This window comes from Dasypus novemcinctus, chromosome 15, assembly GCF_030445035.2.
Source record: "Dasypus novemcinctus isolate mDasNov1 chromosome 15, mDasNov1.1.hap2, whole genome shotgun sequence".
Taxonomy (NCBI): Eukaryota; Metazoa; Chordata; class Mammalia; order Cingulata; family Dasypodidae; genus Dasypus; species Dasypus novemcinctus.
In genome coordinates this window covers 51146022-51163007 of record NC_080687.1, presented here as the reverse complement: position 1 = coordinate 51163007, position 16986 = coordinate 51146022, and the positions used below count along the sequence as shown (strand labels likewise).

General features: G+C 35.9%; 1 pseudogene; it reads left to right on the top strand.

The window, feature by feature from the left end:
* The first annotated feature begins 3034 nt into the window (after positions 1-3034).
* Positions 3035-4238, top strand: LOC101444664 (endosome-associated-trafficking regulator 1 pseudogene; annotated as a pseudogene).
* Positions 4239-16986: the final 12748 nt, after the last annotated feature.

Sequence of the window (16986 nt, the reverse complement as noted above, 5' to 3'; positions counted from 1 at the left end):
TACAACTGATCTAATAAAAAATAAAACAAAACTGGATTAGAGGTTACTGAGATTACTGCATTGGACATGTATACCAAATTGAACATAGCATTAAGGAGTATTGTGTGCAGTTGGTTATACAATATTCAAAAATAATTAAATAAAATTCGTGATTTGCACAAATATTCATATTTTAATGCTCTTTGTAAACTCTGTTGAAGTTCCTGTAAAGATAATATGCAAAGAAAGGCTTGAATATATAAGTTTCTGCTTCATATATATATTAATAGCCAATGTACTAATGATGTATTATAATCATGGTTGTAATACTTTGTTGATAAGGTTGGCAGTATAGAGCAAAATACTTCATTAGGATATGTTTATCCAGTGATCCAGGGTGCTCCTATTGCTGCTGTAACAAATTACCATAAATTTAGTGGTGTAAAATATCATAAATTTATTAACTTATAGTTTTAGTGGTGGGAAATCCTATGTGGGTCTTCCTGGCTAAAATCTAAGTGTTGGCAGGGCTGCACTCTTTTCTAGAGGTTCTAGGGAGAATGCAATTCCTTAGCTTTTCCAGCTTCTATAGGCATCCCACACTTCTGGGCTGGTGGCTTCCTTCCACCATCTTAAGGATGGTTGAGTCTTCTCATGTGGCATCACTCTGATCTCTTCTGCCTCCCTCTTCCAATTTAAAAAATCATTGCTATTACTTTGGGACCACAGAAATCATTGAGGATTATCTCCCCAATACAAAGCCAAAAGCCTAATCGTATCCTTTAAGTCATGCTGCCACATAAGGTTTCATATCCACAGATTCCCTGGATTGGGACATAGAAATCTTTAGATGACCATGATTCTGATTACCACAGGTGGTTATTGATAAGAGTTCATAAAACATTCCCTTATTATTTCTAGATTTCTCTCTATGTATACAGATGTGTCCTCTGATTCACTAAGTACATATACTGATGACTTTGTGTTGATTACCTCTTCGCTAATTGTTTATTTTCACTGCTCATCTTGAGAGCTATTTTTGCCATCAGGGAAATCCAGCTATTATACATTTAGCTAAAAACTGACCTCTATCAAGAGAAGTTCTGTATTTTGATTGGCAATTCTTAAGATAAAAAAATAACTTTCTGGAAAAAGGGAGGCCTTCATCTAGCGAGGAGGACAACTGCAAATTCTAGAGATCTACATTTAGACTCTATCTCAATTAAGGTACATTCCATGTTCATCTTCCTGACATTGCATATAACCACACACAGATACATAAGTACACACACATTTTCATGCATATGTATAGATACCTAAACATATGAGTGCATATGTGAATATTTATCTTATTATATTTCCTTTCAGATCACTAAATTTAATAAAAATATTTGAAAACTTGGCAAATTTATGCTGATGAAAATGAGTATAATAACTCTTGATTTGCATGCTTGAGGCATATTTGGGTTTATTATTATTATTTCCAAACAACTGGTTAGATTTGAGGATTTTACTCATCTATGAAAAAGCACTTAGAGTTATGTAATATGGATGTATGATTGTAAAGAAAACATTTTAATATTGTTCAGTACTCATAGCACAATCATTAACACAGTATAGTTAGAACAGCTGAAGAGTTTTTGAAACTACTAACATTATGTAGTGACAGAATCAGCTGGTAACCACTATAAAATTGACAAGGATTCCTTTTTTTTTTTTTAAAGCATATGGTTCCATATGCCATGGGTTCAAATGTTCACTTTTGTACACATTTCACACAGTTCATAAATTTATTGTCCTCGGGTTCACCATCTGATTCCTTACACTCATCAATTTAGCAAATGTTATAAACACTTTCAAATTGTTTTTATAATCATCTAAAACTTTGATTGTATCTGTGATTTATGTTGATAAGAAAAGTGAAACAGAATGGAAAGTTTAAAATATGTTTATATTTTTCCAGGATAATTCAAAGTATTCTTTCCTAGCTCAAATAAAAAGGAGTTTCTTCATTCCTAGGAATTGAATCTACATCTGTGTGTGACCTTTTTCCCTTTTTGAGGGCGAGTTTATGAAAATTTCTCATCTAATCAAACGAAATCTTCCAATTTCTCCATTGAAACTAATTTCTTTATTCTGTAACCCACACCATTATTTCCTTAAACAATGCAGAAACAGTCTTAAGTAAAGAAGTGTTTCACAATATGTATAGGTTTGAGATTTTCTTTTTCTTTCTTTTTTTTTTGTCAAGAAAGTATCACAGGGATTTCAACAACTAAAATAAGAACTTTTCTAATTTTACCCTTTCTGTTTTTAAACTTAACATAACTTGCCTTTGTTATGAGAGTAACTGAATCATCTTAATATTAACTTTTAACTCATCATCAATTGGCCATTCATCTATTTAATATACAGCCAGAGTAAATTTTAAAAATGAAATAATTTTAATTTTCCTATTATAACAATTTCTACTATTTACACACCAGATGTGGTCACTTACTCATATGGGTTTAGATTCACCTATTTTATCTTTCACGCTTTTAAAATCTTCATAAAATATAAATCTCAGAATATCATCTACTGAGGGATTGATATGTGTTGTTTTCATAAACATGTACATACAAGATAATTGTTCTCCCTTTAGTTTCTGGATAAGCGTATTTTTTCATATGCTTTTTAAAGTATGGGTTATGTATAGGGAGAAAGATGTCTTTCAAGGAGGGGATACTTTCTTAGTGGCTGTACTGCTTTTAACCATCTAACATTTTTTTAAAAATCATTTATTTTTACACTGAGCAGTCAGCATATGATTTTTGTCACTAATTGCCTTCTGTACTTATTGCATGGTATCCATGTTTGGAAAGATGTCCGCAAAAATCTTGAGAAATCAAGGTTGTTGGGTGAGATGCTTCAGGGCTTGTTCCCCACAGAAGCTTTGAAAAAAAACACACAAAAAAACTGGTAGAAACCTCTTTCTCAAAGCTCAAACAAACAAACAAACAAACAAAATCCAGTTAAGGACTGCGGTAACAGGGCAAGTGCTAAATCAAGAAAAATGCTTAGAAGTGGGAGATTAAAGCAGCAGCGAGCTGCAGGGCGGAGCTGCGGCGCGAGGGCCTGGCGCCTGGGGCGGGAGACCCAGGCGGGGCTCGCAGGGAGCGAAGGCTGTGGAGCCGCGGGGCGAGGCAGGGCCACGCGGATGTGGGCTGTGCGCGCTGCCCAGGCACCACCCCGCTCTGCCCCGCAGAGCCTCGTCATTACCGACGATTTTGGCCACGGGAAGGGGAAATGTTCTAAGCAAGGTCCATCAGGAGCCCACGAACCCCGTTTGGAGATGATAAACTTGAAGATCTGGAAGAGGCGAATCCATTCTTCTTTAAATATTTTCTGAAAAGCAAGAATCTCAACTTGTCAAAAGTGGTGATCACCAACAACAGGGCTTATTCCAAGGAAGCCACGAGGCACTCACTGCGGCTGGAACACAGCTCCCCAACCACCCAGACCATGGGGTATGGCTTAGAGTACGGGGACAGGGACTAGGACGATGGGTGGCAGGGACTTAACCTGCCTTCAGTCATGGAGCAGACGCGCTCCTGAGGACTGCTGCCAGCACCTCGCCGCGCAGCACTTACATGTCCCTCTTCTCCAACCCGTCTGAGCTGGCAGGGCCCGAGTCTGTTCCTGCCTGGACTCTGAGTGACACTGATGCACGGGCTGCTCCAGGGTTCCCAACCCACGAGTCTACAGCCCACGGAGAGTCTGTGGGAGACAGTCACCTCCACGCGCTGCAGATCAGTTAGGAAGCACTGAAAGATGAAACTTCTAAGAAGAAAGCTGAATGAAGTTCAGAGCTTCTCTGAAACTGAAACAGGAATGGTGAGGACCCTGGAGCGGAAACTAGAAGCAAAGATGCTGAAGGAGGAGAGCGACCACTGGCATCTAGAGTCGGTGGTCCAGCAGGTGGAGCAGAACCTCGAGGTGATGACCGAACGGGTTGTGAAGGCAGAAAATAACGTCATGAAACTGAAACAGGGAATAAGCTTGCTTGCTCCAGGCTCAGAGAACAAGGCCCCGCAGTGCGGGCAGGGGCCAGCCTGACAGCGGTGAAGCAGAACGCCGACGTGGCCTTGCAGAACCTCCACGCGGTCATGAACCGCGAGAACACCTGGTTTCTGGAGCGGAAACATCTCCTCCCTGAAATCCTCAAGTCTATAGACAGAATTTCTGAAATCAAAGAGGAAGAGGAGGAGGAGTCTTGAGATCCCCTGAAATGCTTCAGCCTAAAACCGTTACACCCCGGAAACAACATTTCCTTTGTCTGAAAACAACATTTCCTTTGTCTGAAAACGCAATCTTCCCCTGTAGTTAAAGCATTTATCATAAGATACTAATTCCGTTACCCAAAACAGTATCCTTAGGCCAGTTGCGATCTGGCGCAGCCATGTACAGGAGCTGTTTTACAGACTCTAATAAGCTCTTAAAAGAAATTTTATAAAAGCCAGTGATTTTTAAGAAATGACTCAACATGAAAATGGCAATTCCGATTAGGTGCTTTCCATTATTTCGTAAGTAGACACAAACAGTAAGTGAGCAGTAATCCAAAGTACCGGCCTGTGCCGGGATGCGTGTGCCTTTTCCCGCCCACTTGACATCCCTGGCCTGCCAGTGCCCTCGTGACCTCCCAGGCACGGCGCCTACAGCTCAGTGGGGCTTGGAGCACCCTTGGCGTCTGCTGCTACCCTCTTCCCCGTGGGGATCGAATCATAAGGATGTGTGCTGTGAAGCTGCTTAAACGTACCTCTGTAGAGGTTTTCATAGTCAAGAATCTTCTTTTGGCTGGGGAGAACTGATCAAATTTTCAAGTGGCATTTTGTACAGTGAGCGTTAGTACTTAGGAATTCAACGTTGGCCCTTCGCAGTCAGCCCGAGGCCTGCTGGCCCCTGTTCCTTTCTGAGACCTCTCTGATGTCCTCGCAATGAGGATGGCGCGTTGTGCACCTCCCCTGGTTTCCACTGTGTTCTTCTTGAGTACCTGTCTGCTTCCTTCTGTTCAAGTCGTCAGCTTTCCTGCACAATAAATTCTAACATTCACCCACACAGACACGCACACACAGTGGGAAAAAAGTGGCAGCCCTCCCACACACACCCCCAATTCACCAGTTTGGTGCAGAGACAGCCTGCACTCTGAGAGCAGAGACCCCTAGCTGGTCCCAGTTCCAAAGGGAACATACTGGGAGCATGTGTGAATATACTGGGAGCATGTGTATCTCACCCAATCTGTCTGGTGGTGGCTTGAGGGACCCACCATCCCAGAATTTGCCCTGCACATGGAAGGTACTCTCTGACCACTCCTATGGAATTCTGGGACAAAGTGGCTGGCTGTGGGATATATAGTGCAGTGCCCAAGATAGTGAGAAAACTGTTTACCAGAGAAGAGGGGATATATGTACCCATGCAAATAGCTAGCTAGTTCCTAGGGCCACATGCATGTGCCCAAGATAAGATGACAGTGCAGAATGGATCTGGGAGGGCCCTAGGCATTGTCCTGTAACTTATTCTCTAAACTCATAATGTGGATAAGCCCTGAAGAAGAGTTTATCAGATCTGTTTGCAAAGACAGGGAAGGGTATTTCTTTGCATTACTTTGTTTTGTTATTCCTGACATTTAAGTTAAGTCCTATAATAACACTAGCTGGATACCTCAAAGTCTAAATTCCAGTGATAACATGTTAAAATATCAAAGTGTCCTGGTCTTAACAAAATATTATGAAACACACAAAGAAACAGGAAGTGATGACCATGGTAAAGGAGTACAGCATTCATAATCACCAGTGCAGAGGATCAGACCTGAAATATACAAGAAAAAAACTTTTAAAAATTATCCTAAATGTGCATGGACAAAGAATGAAGGGAAATCAGGAAAATGATAGGTGAACACAAAGAAAATATCAACAAAGAGATGGAAATTAAGAAAAGGACCAAACAGAGTTGAGGTGCACTGAAACAGAAACTAAGACTTCTTAGATGAGTTGAACACTGGCTTGAAACTGGCAGAAGAATCTGTGAACTTAGAGATAAGATAATTGAAATCATCCAGCCTGCGGAGCGAAAGGAAGAAAGAATGAAGAAAAGTGAACAAAACACAAATGTAAACCCCATATTCTTTTTTTCTTGACATTTAGCATTAATATAGTACCAACTATGCTTTTGCTATGAAAACACTGCAATATTGTTGTTAATTATATCTATATATTAAAATTATATTAGTTACATTTTCCCATGTATCACCATATTCATATGCTTTCATGAGATAATGAACATGCTTCAACAATTTTTTCCTCTTCTTCATGTTTTTTTGTTATTAAGGAGACTTTGACTATATCATATAACTAATATGCATTTATCTATGTATCTTTCTGCATACTAGAGGAAAAACTGAGCTAGTAGTTAGAATTAGATAACAATGCCTAGACAGAAATTTTTCAGAGTAATCCTTCCATAGCTTGTTGAGCTGCATTTTTCTGTTATTTTATATTTTGAATTTGAAATGAAGTTATTTTAAAAAGAAAAGAAAAACGAACAGAGGTAGAGGAACCTGTGGGGCACCATTAAGTATATCAATATATGCACTGTGGGAATACCAGAAGGAAAACAAAAAGAGAAAGGGGCAGAGAGAATATCCAAATAAATAGTGGCTGAAAACTCCTCAAATTCAATGTGAGACTTGAATATGTACATTCAAGGTGCACAATGAACTCCAAATAGAATAAAATTAAAAAGACACTGGCCACTGCATATTATAATCAAACTGTTGAATGCCAAAGATAAAGAGAGATTTATGAAAGTCACGAGAGGAACAATGTGCCATGTACAGGGGGAGTCTCCATAAGATTGTATGCTGATATCTCATAGAAAACCATAGAAGCAAGAAGAAATTGAGACAACATATTTGAAGTACTGACAATAAAGAAAAATATTTTTTTTAACCTGACAAAAAAGAATTCAACATCTAGGAAATTGTTTTTCAAGAATGAGGGAGAAATTAAGACATTTCCAGGCAAACAAAAGCTGAGAGAGTTCATCACTACCAGAAAGTCCCTACAAAAATATTAAAAGAGCTCTTCATGTTGAAAGGAAAGGGTACTCGACAATAGATCAAGGCCACAGGAAGAAATAATGATCTCTGTTAGGGGAAATGACCTGGTAAATATAAAAGTCAGTATTATTGTACTTTTGTTTTGTAACTATTTATTTCCTACAAGATCTAAAAGGCAAATGCCTAAAATATGAGAAATAAGTGGTTTTGGACTCAAATGTATAAATATGTACTTTGTCACAAGAACTGCATAAAGGTGGGCAATGGAGGGGTATAGGAACATGGATTGTGTGTATAGTGAAGTTAAATTGGTATGGAAGCAAAAAAAAATTGTTGCAGATTTGGAGTGTTAAATTTAAACCCATGGTAACTACAAAGAAAATACCAGAGAATATACAATTGTATAAAGACAGAGATTCAAAGCACAGGTTGCCAGAGGTGGGGTTGGGGGATGGGATGTTAATGCAAAATGGATATAGGGTTTTTGTTTAGGAAGATGGGAGTATTTTAGTAATGGAATAAGATTACAACACATAGTGAATGTGATTTACCCCATTGAATGCTCTTCTTGGGAGTGGCTGAGATAGGAAAGTTTATGTTGTATATATGTTCCCACAATTAAAAGAAAAGGAAGGAAGGGAGGGAGGAAGGGAGGGATAGAGGAAGTTAGGAAGGAAGGAAGGAAGCAAGCAAGCAAGGAAGCAGTGATTATTAAAGCCAATACATGATCCTGGATGAGCTCTAACAGGGAGGCGAGAGATGCAAAAAGAAATTATTGGGAGAAATGGAAAAATTGGAATATAGACTGTAAGCTTTATATCAATGTTAACTTTCTGGAACTTGATAATTGCACTTAAGGTAGTTATGTAAGTGAATATCCTTGTTCTTAGAAAACAGTTATGTCACTATTAAGTGTATAAGAAGCATGATTAAGTACACAAACTGAACTCAGTGTTCAGAATAGGATTGATGATCGATAGATAGATAGATAGATAGATAGATAGATAGATAGATAGATAGATAGATAGATAGATAGATAGATAGACAGACTGAAGGGTAGATAAAATGATACAGCAAATGTGGCAAAATGTTAAAATTGGTGGTTCTGGGTACCTGTGGGCATAGGGGAATGTTAGAGTTCTCTATGAGGAGTGGTGTTACTTTTGTAACTGTCTTAAAGTTTTAAAGCTTTCCAAAATAAAGTTTAAAGTGTAAAAAAAAAGTCTTATACTATGGTGGACACGTCACTTCAAATAGGAAGGGCTGTGTATGTTTAAGCATACACAGTGAGCAGATGTAGGAAGTCAGGCAATTGGTGAGAGAAGAGATATAGGTTTTTTTTTGTTGTTAAAGATTTATTTATTTATTTCTCTCCCCTTCTCCACCCGCCCCGTTCCGGTTGTCTGTTCTCTGTCTCTATTTGCTGCATCTTCTTTGTCTGCTTCTGTTGTCAGCGGCACTCTTTCACACTGGGTGGCTCTCCTTAAGGGGTGGGGCTCCCCTACGCGGGGGACACCCCTGCGTGGCACGGCACTCCTTGCGTGCATCAGCACTGCGCATGGGCCAGCTCCACACGGGCCAAGGAGGCCCCAGGTTTGAACCACGGACCTCCCATGTGGTAGACAGACACCCTAACCACTGGGCCAAGTCTGCTTCCTGAGAAGAGATATAGTGATAACACATTTATTTTATTTCAGGTGTGGCTTGTAACCTGGTGTGATAATAAATATTACATTTATAAATTTCTTTCAGAAGGCAACATTGCAAAATGTTTCACACAGAAAAGGAAGTTTTTTTTACTACTGGATGATGGCTAAAGAACTGCGCACAATTTTATTTATTTATTGATTGATTGATTGATTGCCTCTGTATTTATTTATGTTTCTTTTTGCCCTGCATCTTTTGTTCCTCTACCTTACTTGTGACCACTGTCCTTTTTTAAAACTCATAACTCATTCTGTATTTTGCTGGTTCAGGTAGTCATTGTTTCTTAATTCCTATTCCTTAGCAATGGAATCCTCATAGTTCTTGGGGAGAGTTTTAAGTGGTGAATATATCATCTGATCAATATAGACACCATCCATTTGAGGCTAAACAGAGCACATTTCTGATATTTTCTGTATCGAAGTTGGATACAGAAAATTAAAATAATATAATGCTTTTAAAATTAAAATAATATAATGTGGCTGCTTTATTGACTAGTGGAAGAATCCACATCAGAATAAAATGGCAGCAAAATGCAGAAAGAGGCAAACAACACAAGGAGATAAGAGAAATAGAGTGTATAAGGAAAGCCCTAGTGTCATTATTTGGGAAATCTATCTGAAAATCTACCTGAAAATTTACCCATGAATTGCATACCACGTAACCGATAATTTTAACTTTTAAAAATGAGTCATCTGAGGTAGTTCTGTCACCCAGAACCCCAAAGACTTTTATTAATATAGGTATTGTTATTAGGAATGAGACCTTCAATTATCAGACTATAAATTTTGGAATTGACTGAATTAAACTCGGGTGAAAAGCTATTCCTTGCTCAGAGTTTGCAGTTATTGTAAAGTAGCTGGTTATATTATCACTCAGCTGTGCCTTGGGATTTAGAATGTGTGCCTACCAAATCTAGAGCTGTAAGGCATTCAGTAGAAAAATGTTAATATGCTAAATTATGTTGCCTATTTCAAAGGACCTTTAGTAGGATCAAACAAAAAAAAAAGTTAACTCCCCACTGATCCATTGGAAGCAAAAAGGATGCAACATATATAATTCTGTAATGAGAAGTCATTATGTCCAAGGGGCACCATACCCTTAATATCATTCTTAAGGATATTATAACAATTCAATTTTATATAGATATTTTGATAAATTTAGAATCCAGCTCTCAAATTTATTGTTCAGTTCTGGATATTCTAGGAAAACGAGTAAAATATAAGATCCAGTGCCTTCTACCCCTTCCATTCTAACGGCAGTTTCTTCCACACTCTCTGAAGCACATATAACACTGGAGACACCAAGCCAGTGTCTGGCCAGTGAGGACTCTTATCAGAGGGGTAAATGTGGTGAAATGGTGGCAGCTCACACAAGCTGGGCAACAAAGGGCTGTAGTTCCTCAAAAAGGAGAATTTAAGAATTTAGTTGAAAGTTATATCCGAAAGCTGTGAAATTTGCACCATAATTTGTAGTGGTCCCATAATGTGCAATTTGCATTATTATGTGCAATAGGGAAAATGGAAGTCTAGACCTAGTTCAAGTGCACTATATATGTCAGCAATCACTTCTTTCCCGGAGATCCAGTCAGTAAATGATGCCAGGAGGAGATCCAGTCAGTAAATGATCCCAGGAGGAGATACCTGGCACTTCAAGGTAATTTATGATGTTGTGTTTTCCAGTTAAAGATCATCTAACATCATCAAGGATGGGCAAATCGAGTCCAAGAAGGACTTAAGTAATTACAGCTTTTGGGGGAAAAATCATAACCAGATAAAAAATAATGTGATGGTAGTAGAATTTCTAGGAATGAAATAAGCGGTACATTGCAATTGAAAAACACAGTCCACTGAGAAAAATGGCAAGAACCAAGGGAATACTAGGTCAATTAGCCTTTCATAAATAGCAATTTTTTACAATTAGAAAATCATCATGATTATTATTGAAGATTGGGGAAACTTGGAGTAACTAAATAAAAGAAAAATATAGAATCACTCAAAATAATTTTTGAAAAAAGCTCTTTATAATTTGAGAGTAATATCAAATAAAGATTAGAACGGGTTTCTTCATACAAAAAACATCTGTTCACCCAAGTCCTCATCACATGAGAAGAAGCACTTGAGCCAGACTGGACAGGGAAGGGGTGGTGGCAGATAATGTGAGAAATAGGAAAGTAAAGAGAGTGGCATATAATAAAAACTGAAATAGTTTAAAATGCTAATTCATCAATGAGCTTGGTTACATTACGTTCTTAGATGTTAATTCAATTGTATATCATTTTTATTGGGGATTTATTCACACTGTAGCAAACATTGCTGTGAAAATGTACATCTGTGAAACAGGTAATAGGAAGGTGACATGCCATGAATGTTAGGGATGCAGTCTTCGGGGATATAACTGTTTTATTATTGTGGTTATCCAATCAGCGATAATAGCAGTAATCCAAGAGATGTGTTTAGGAATTCTCCTTGGTGATTCCTCTTTTCTTCATTGTAATATAATATGGGAAATCATTTAGTCAATTCTGTCACTTTAAATGAATTATTATCCTTGATAAATGCCCTCAAGGCAGACCTTGAGGATGCCATAAGTATTTCCGTTTCCTGGTTAAATATTTACTGTTCCTCTCGTAATATCTAGTGGTGCACATAATCTTCAACTATGCCAAATTATTCAATTGTGATTCTGAATTAAATTTATGATATGCTATTGCCAAATTCCAGGAATATCTTATATTAATTACTGTTGTTGACAAGTTAAGGCAATTAATACAGCATTATAACATAAGTATATGTTTTGTATAAGTGATCATACAAATATGATGTACATTTTAATTAATAACTTTCTTTTTAAAATTACAGGGTATTTTATTGCACCAAATTGATTGTAAGCATTCTTGAGAATAGGAATCCTCTTTTATATTTCCATTTCTCTTTCACACAGTTACTAGGGATATCTAACAGGGATTGCTCAATATTTTAAGTGAGTGAATTAAACAATGAATAGATGAGATAATCTAGTTTCTTTTCTATTCTTTCTCTTTTGTTTTGCTCATTACATGTATTTAAAGAGTTCTCTTTCTAGTTTAAAAATATGGATTTTATTTAACTATAAAGTATGGTAGAAAGAAGTGAAATTCTATCTTCTTACCAAAAGTCATTCTGCAATGTGCACATACATGCACTGTTTTCATCTATTTACTGTAATTTTCACCTCATTAGTTTGAAAATTATGAGAGCATGAAAACAGATGTATGAATATACCAAAATCATCTTAAAGGAACAGTAAAAGTTTGTAAAATAGCCATATCAGAGAATTCTTTAACCTAAATATATTTAAGGTAAATAAAATCTATTGATAGAGAAAATGAACGAAAAGATAAAGGATAAGGAAAGAAAAAAAAACAATTGGAGAAAAGAGAATTTAAAATGCATTCAATACCTCTTCAACAGACAATTCAAATAATCAAAATGATAAACTCAATTCTTACACCGTATTTACTTAGTGCATGAATGCACGCTGGAAAATGCAACCATTTTAAAACAAACAATAAACTTTATTTGCACAGCAATAGATGTGTAAGAGTATTTAATGTTGAATATTTTCTTTGTTTCTTTGAAACAACCTTAGGGTTATTTACAAAGATGTTGGCACATTGTTCAATAAAGTATTGTATCAATTAAATTAAAGAAAATGAATATTTTCTTTTACAGTAATTAAACAAATTTGATTAATACGTGTATCTTAAAGGGTATTAAAAAATACATGTATGTTCAGGAAACTTAACATAATTATGAGCCAAGATTAAATCTGTGACTATTGCATTTAGAAATGTTGTCATGCCTAAAATTCAGCAAACATTTTATACACACATTATTTAATATATTTTTTAAAATAAATGATATTATACATTGATCTCTTCAGGTAAAATTGAGAATGTTATGACTGCCTTTACCTGAATCTTATCCAGTGAATGCATATGAAAAAAAGTCCACAGAATATTAAAATATTAGAAATGTACATTTCTATTACAACAGTGAACTCCACAAAATGAGAAGAGAGCAATGATAAAGAATATGCTTTTACGAATGCCAGTGTGCATAATAACCACACTCAGGGAGGCTTCAAGTCAAGGACAGCTGTGCTTTCTTCTCTACATAAATTCTAGAACAAAGCAATAACAAATTAATCCTGTCAAAATATCAGAAATCATATTTTGAAATGCCTCAACATGTGATCAGATTGATTTTCTTTGTCATAAAGAAATTGATAAATGGGAAACTCTTTTGATTTCTCATTACTGTTTTGAGACTTTACAATTCTGATAGATTTAATAAATGCTGAATACAAAGTAAGGCAGAATGCCTTACTAGTGTTAAATCACTAAAGCTTTTAAGATTCATTTATCGCTACAAAGTCCTATATGGTTTCCTATGCCATAGATTTAACTGTTAATCTATAAAATTAAATTAAATTAAATATTGGCTTTGAAGATAGTCTTGTTTTTGTAATTTTAGCATATCATAACTTTTTTTATAACGTAATACTAAGTATTTACACTTAAATTTCTTAATACAATAATTGTATTTTCTTATCGAGTCCAAATATATACTCTTAGACCTTGAATATAATCTAATTGTAACTTGCAAGTGTTGTTTTTTTTTATTGTGACCTCAAAATACATTTAAATATTCAAGATGATTAATTTGTATCACAATAAGGCATAAACAAATTAAAATTACATGGGAGTTCCATTTCTTGCCCTCAATTTGACAATATATTCTGTTGGTGAGGCTGTGAAGGATGCACACACTCTTAAACATTTTGCATTGTTGAAAGACAAAATGTTACATTATCTAGGAAAACACATAGTCAGTTCTTCTTTTAGCCAGGACCCCATTTCTAGAAAACATTTCCAAATTTACATCTGGAATGACATTATTTATCAGGTATATTGTTATATTATTTATAATTACAAAAGATTGTGGCAATGCAAATGTCCATTACTATGTGGCCTAGTTGAACAAATGATGATTCATTCGTATTTTTAAATACTATGGTGATATTTTGAAATATAAGAAAAATACAAAGTACTTGTAAAAAATAATTTTTGTAGCTAAATGAAAAAATCAAATTGTAAAGAGTACCAAATAAAGTACTTTCGGTGCAAGAAGGGTATAATAAAATAAAATAACTGAAAGATTTTTACTTGTTTATATAACAACATGAAAAAGTGGAAAAATAAATGAAAAACTATGATATATTTCAGAAGGTTAACTATATACAGTAGAAGTAGAATAGGAGGAACAAGGGCAGAATTTAAAAAAAACTTCTTTGAAAATATTGACTTTTGAATCATATATTGAAATATTTTACTTTTGAGACAAATTCAAAATATAAAATTAAATCAAAACATCAAACTCAAATTAAAAGCAAATTGAAAACAGGAGCAAGACACTGAAATCAACAGAACCTGGAAATAATGAGAGAGACCTGCAGAAGTCACCATGGGCTTTGCCTGTGGCAGATGAGCCACGGATCACTGCCATTTGGTATCTGGGAAGAAAACATTGCCTTGATGCCTTGATTTGGACATTCACATGGCCTCAAACTATTTCAGATTGTGGGGAACCACAGCATGGAATGCTATGTCCTAGTGTTCAGAAGCAATTCCTTCATCACCTTTCTGATACAAACAGGTTATCACTGAAATTGTGATTAATAGATGAGAACAGAGCTGGAAATCTGGGCTCTGATGTTTACAGAAGTTTTTCTGCAGTCATAGCTGGAATTTCCGCTGATAAGGAGCACTTACACAGTCTCATCAACAAATATCAGAAAGGAAAGAGTGCATTCCACCAATGGCTAGAACTTACATTGGCCAGACCTAGAAGAAACAGCGTGTACAAGCAGAGGCAACTCTCCTGGCCTCTGAGAATCTTCCTGATATTTTACAGAGACACTCTTATTGAAATTTTATGATACTAAGTAATAATATTTTTATGTTTTGTCCTAAATCAGGATTCTTTTAAAATGTGGATTCCAACGAAGTTCAGCAAAAGAGTTACCCATATTAAAGCAATCCAACTAAAAGCCTCCAAAACACCATTGTGATCACTTACAGGGGCAAGCAAATATGACTCAGCAAACCAGAACATCTGAGATTCTCCAACCAAGAGGATCACAGTCCACCAACATAGTCCAAGTAACCATACAGTGGTTTCTATGTATCTGTAAAACACTAAATGAGTGACCAGTGTGACTGACTTTGTTCATAGATTTTATCAGAACAATAATTAGAATTTCTTCCTAATATGAGCCATTCTCTAGGATATATCTCTATTTTACTTCCAGTTTTCTGAGAGTACTATACTGACTAGTCCCATTTTCAAGGAAATTTTTTCAACACTGAAGTCCTAAAACGTTATTCATCAGCTGGTTATTCGATTTTTCATTATAATTTATCATTTACTAATTTATCAAGCTTTGTTTTCTAGAGAGTCTAGCAGAGGAAGTAGCTTTCAGAAACTCCTGTGTTTTCCAAGAAAAACATTCTCTAATATTGTGGATCTTAGGAGAGCAATTATCTTTTTCTTGTATATTAAGATATCTGTGATTACATGAATGACAATAGCATTATGATTTTTTACTATAGTGCAAAGCCTCTATTTTTAGAAAACTTCTATAAACTTCTCAATAAAAGAAAATGAAATGAAACCTTAATTCTGAAGCAACATTATTTTATGCTATCATAGTCACAAATATTAAAATCAGTATTCTAGTCTTCCTTTTAATGTTGCATGGGAAGTCTTATGTCTCTCTCCAGTGTCAATATTAAAAAATATAACAAGTGGGAAGCAGATGTGGCTTAAGCAGTTGGGCACCTCCTACCCACATGGGCAGTCCTGACAATTTTGGTTCCCTGTGCCTCCTAAAAAAAGATAAGCAGACACAGAGAGCACACAACGAACAGACACAGAGAGCAGGCAGTGAGTGCAAACAAGGGGGGCAGAGAGGGAATAAATAAATAAATCTTAAAAAAAAAAACTATAACAAGGATTTCTTAGAGGGTTTCAAGACAGAATAAGGGATGTAATTATGATGATTACAATTAAAATAGATCTTTCTCCAGTTCCTAAAATTCAGCACACACAGATAATCAGGAAAATACACAATCATGATGGACTGCATGATGTCAGGAATGGCAAAGGGTACAGGCTTCTGAAAATAGGTGGACACAAAGATCATGAAACATTATCATTAGGCAAGGCCACACTTTGCCAAACATGATGTTAGATTGTTGCTATTCACCTGGTGGAAAACTGATTCAATTTAAAAGAAACCAAATCTTTCTAAGTTTGAAAGTCAAAAGGGAATATAGGGAAGTATTCAAATCTATTGAATACTTCATATACACCCAAATACACAAATATGTAACAAACTATGTCAAAAATATTAGAATATATACGCCTGGGGAAAAGTTATGGAAAAGAGAACAGATCAAAAGGTACATATACAAATAACTTAAATTCATAAAATGCTACTAAATTTCTGATAGATACTTAACAATGGTGAACTTTATCTGAGCTCTGTGTTCCTAGAAAACAGAAATGGTTAAAAAAAAACATTTCCCCACCCTTTGGTGTTTCGGGAAATGGCTTACTGCAAAGAACCAACTCTTCTCCATGTGGTTTAGATAAAACTCAAAATGACTCCTTTGTTTAACTATGGGAAGGCCAGGCACAGACCCTACAAATTCCCATTCTTTGTCTCATAAATATAGCTAATCTGTCCCCTGAAACTAGCCAGACATTTTCAGAAATTGATGGGCGTCCATCCCACTGTCCAAGACAAATTCTTAAATATGACTTTTAAAAAAATCACATTCTATGTTCCCCTTATATTTTCTCCTCTCTAATCGTCTTAACTACTTTGTCTATAAAATCCCTCATGTACTAAGTACAAACAAAGTCCCAAACATATTCTCTTTCAAACCTGGGTCATCTTTAGCTTTTACTTTCTTTTCTCTATTCACTCTAACAGGTGTTCAGAACATACAATCTGAAACTAGCTGGGCTCCTTCAATTTCCCAATCCTTATATTGTGCAGTCTGGTTTCTTTCTTCAACATCTGATAAATATTAGTGGTAACCTCCGGAGAGTTTATTATGAATATATTTTTTAAAACCATTACTTACTCTGTTGCCT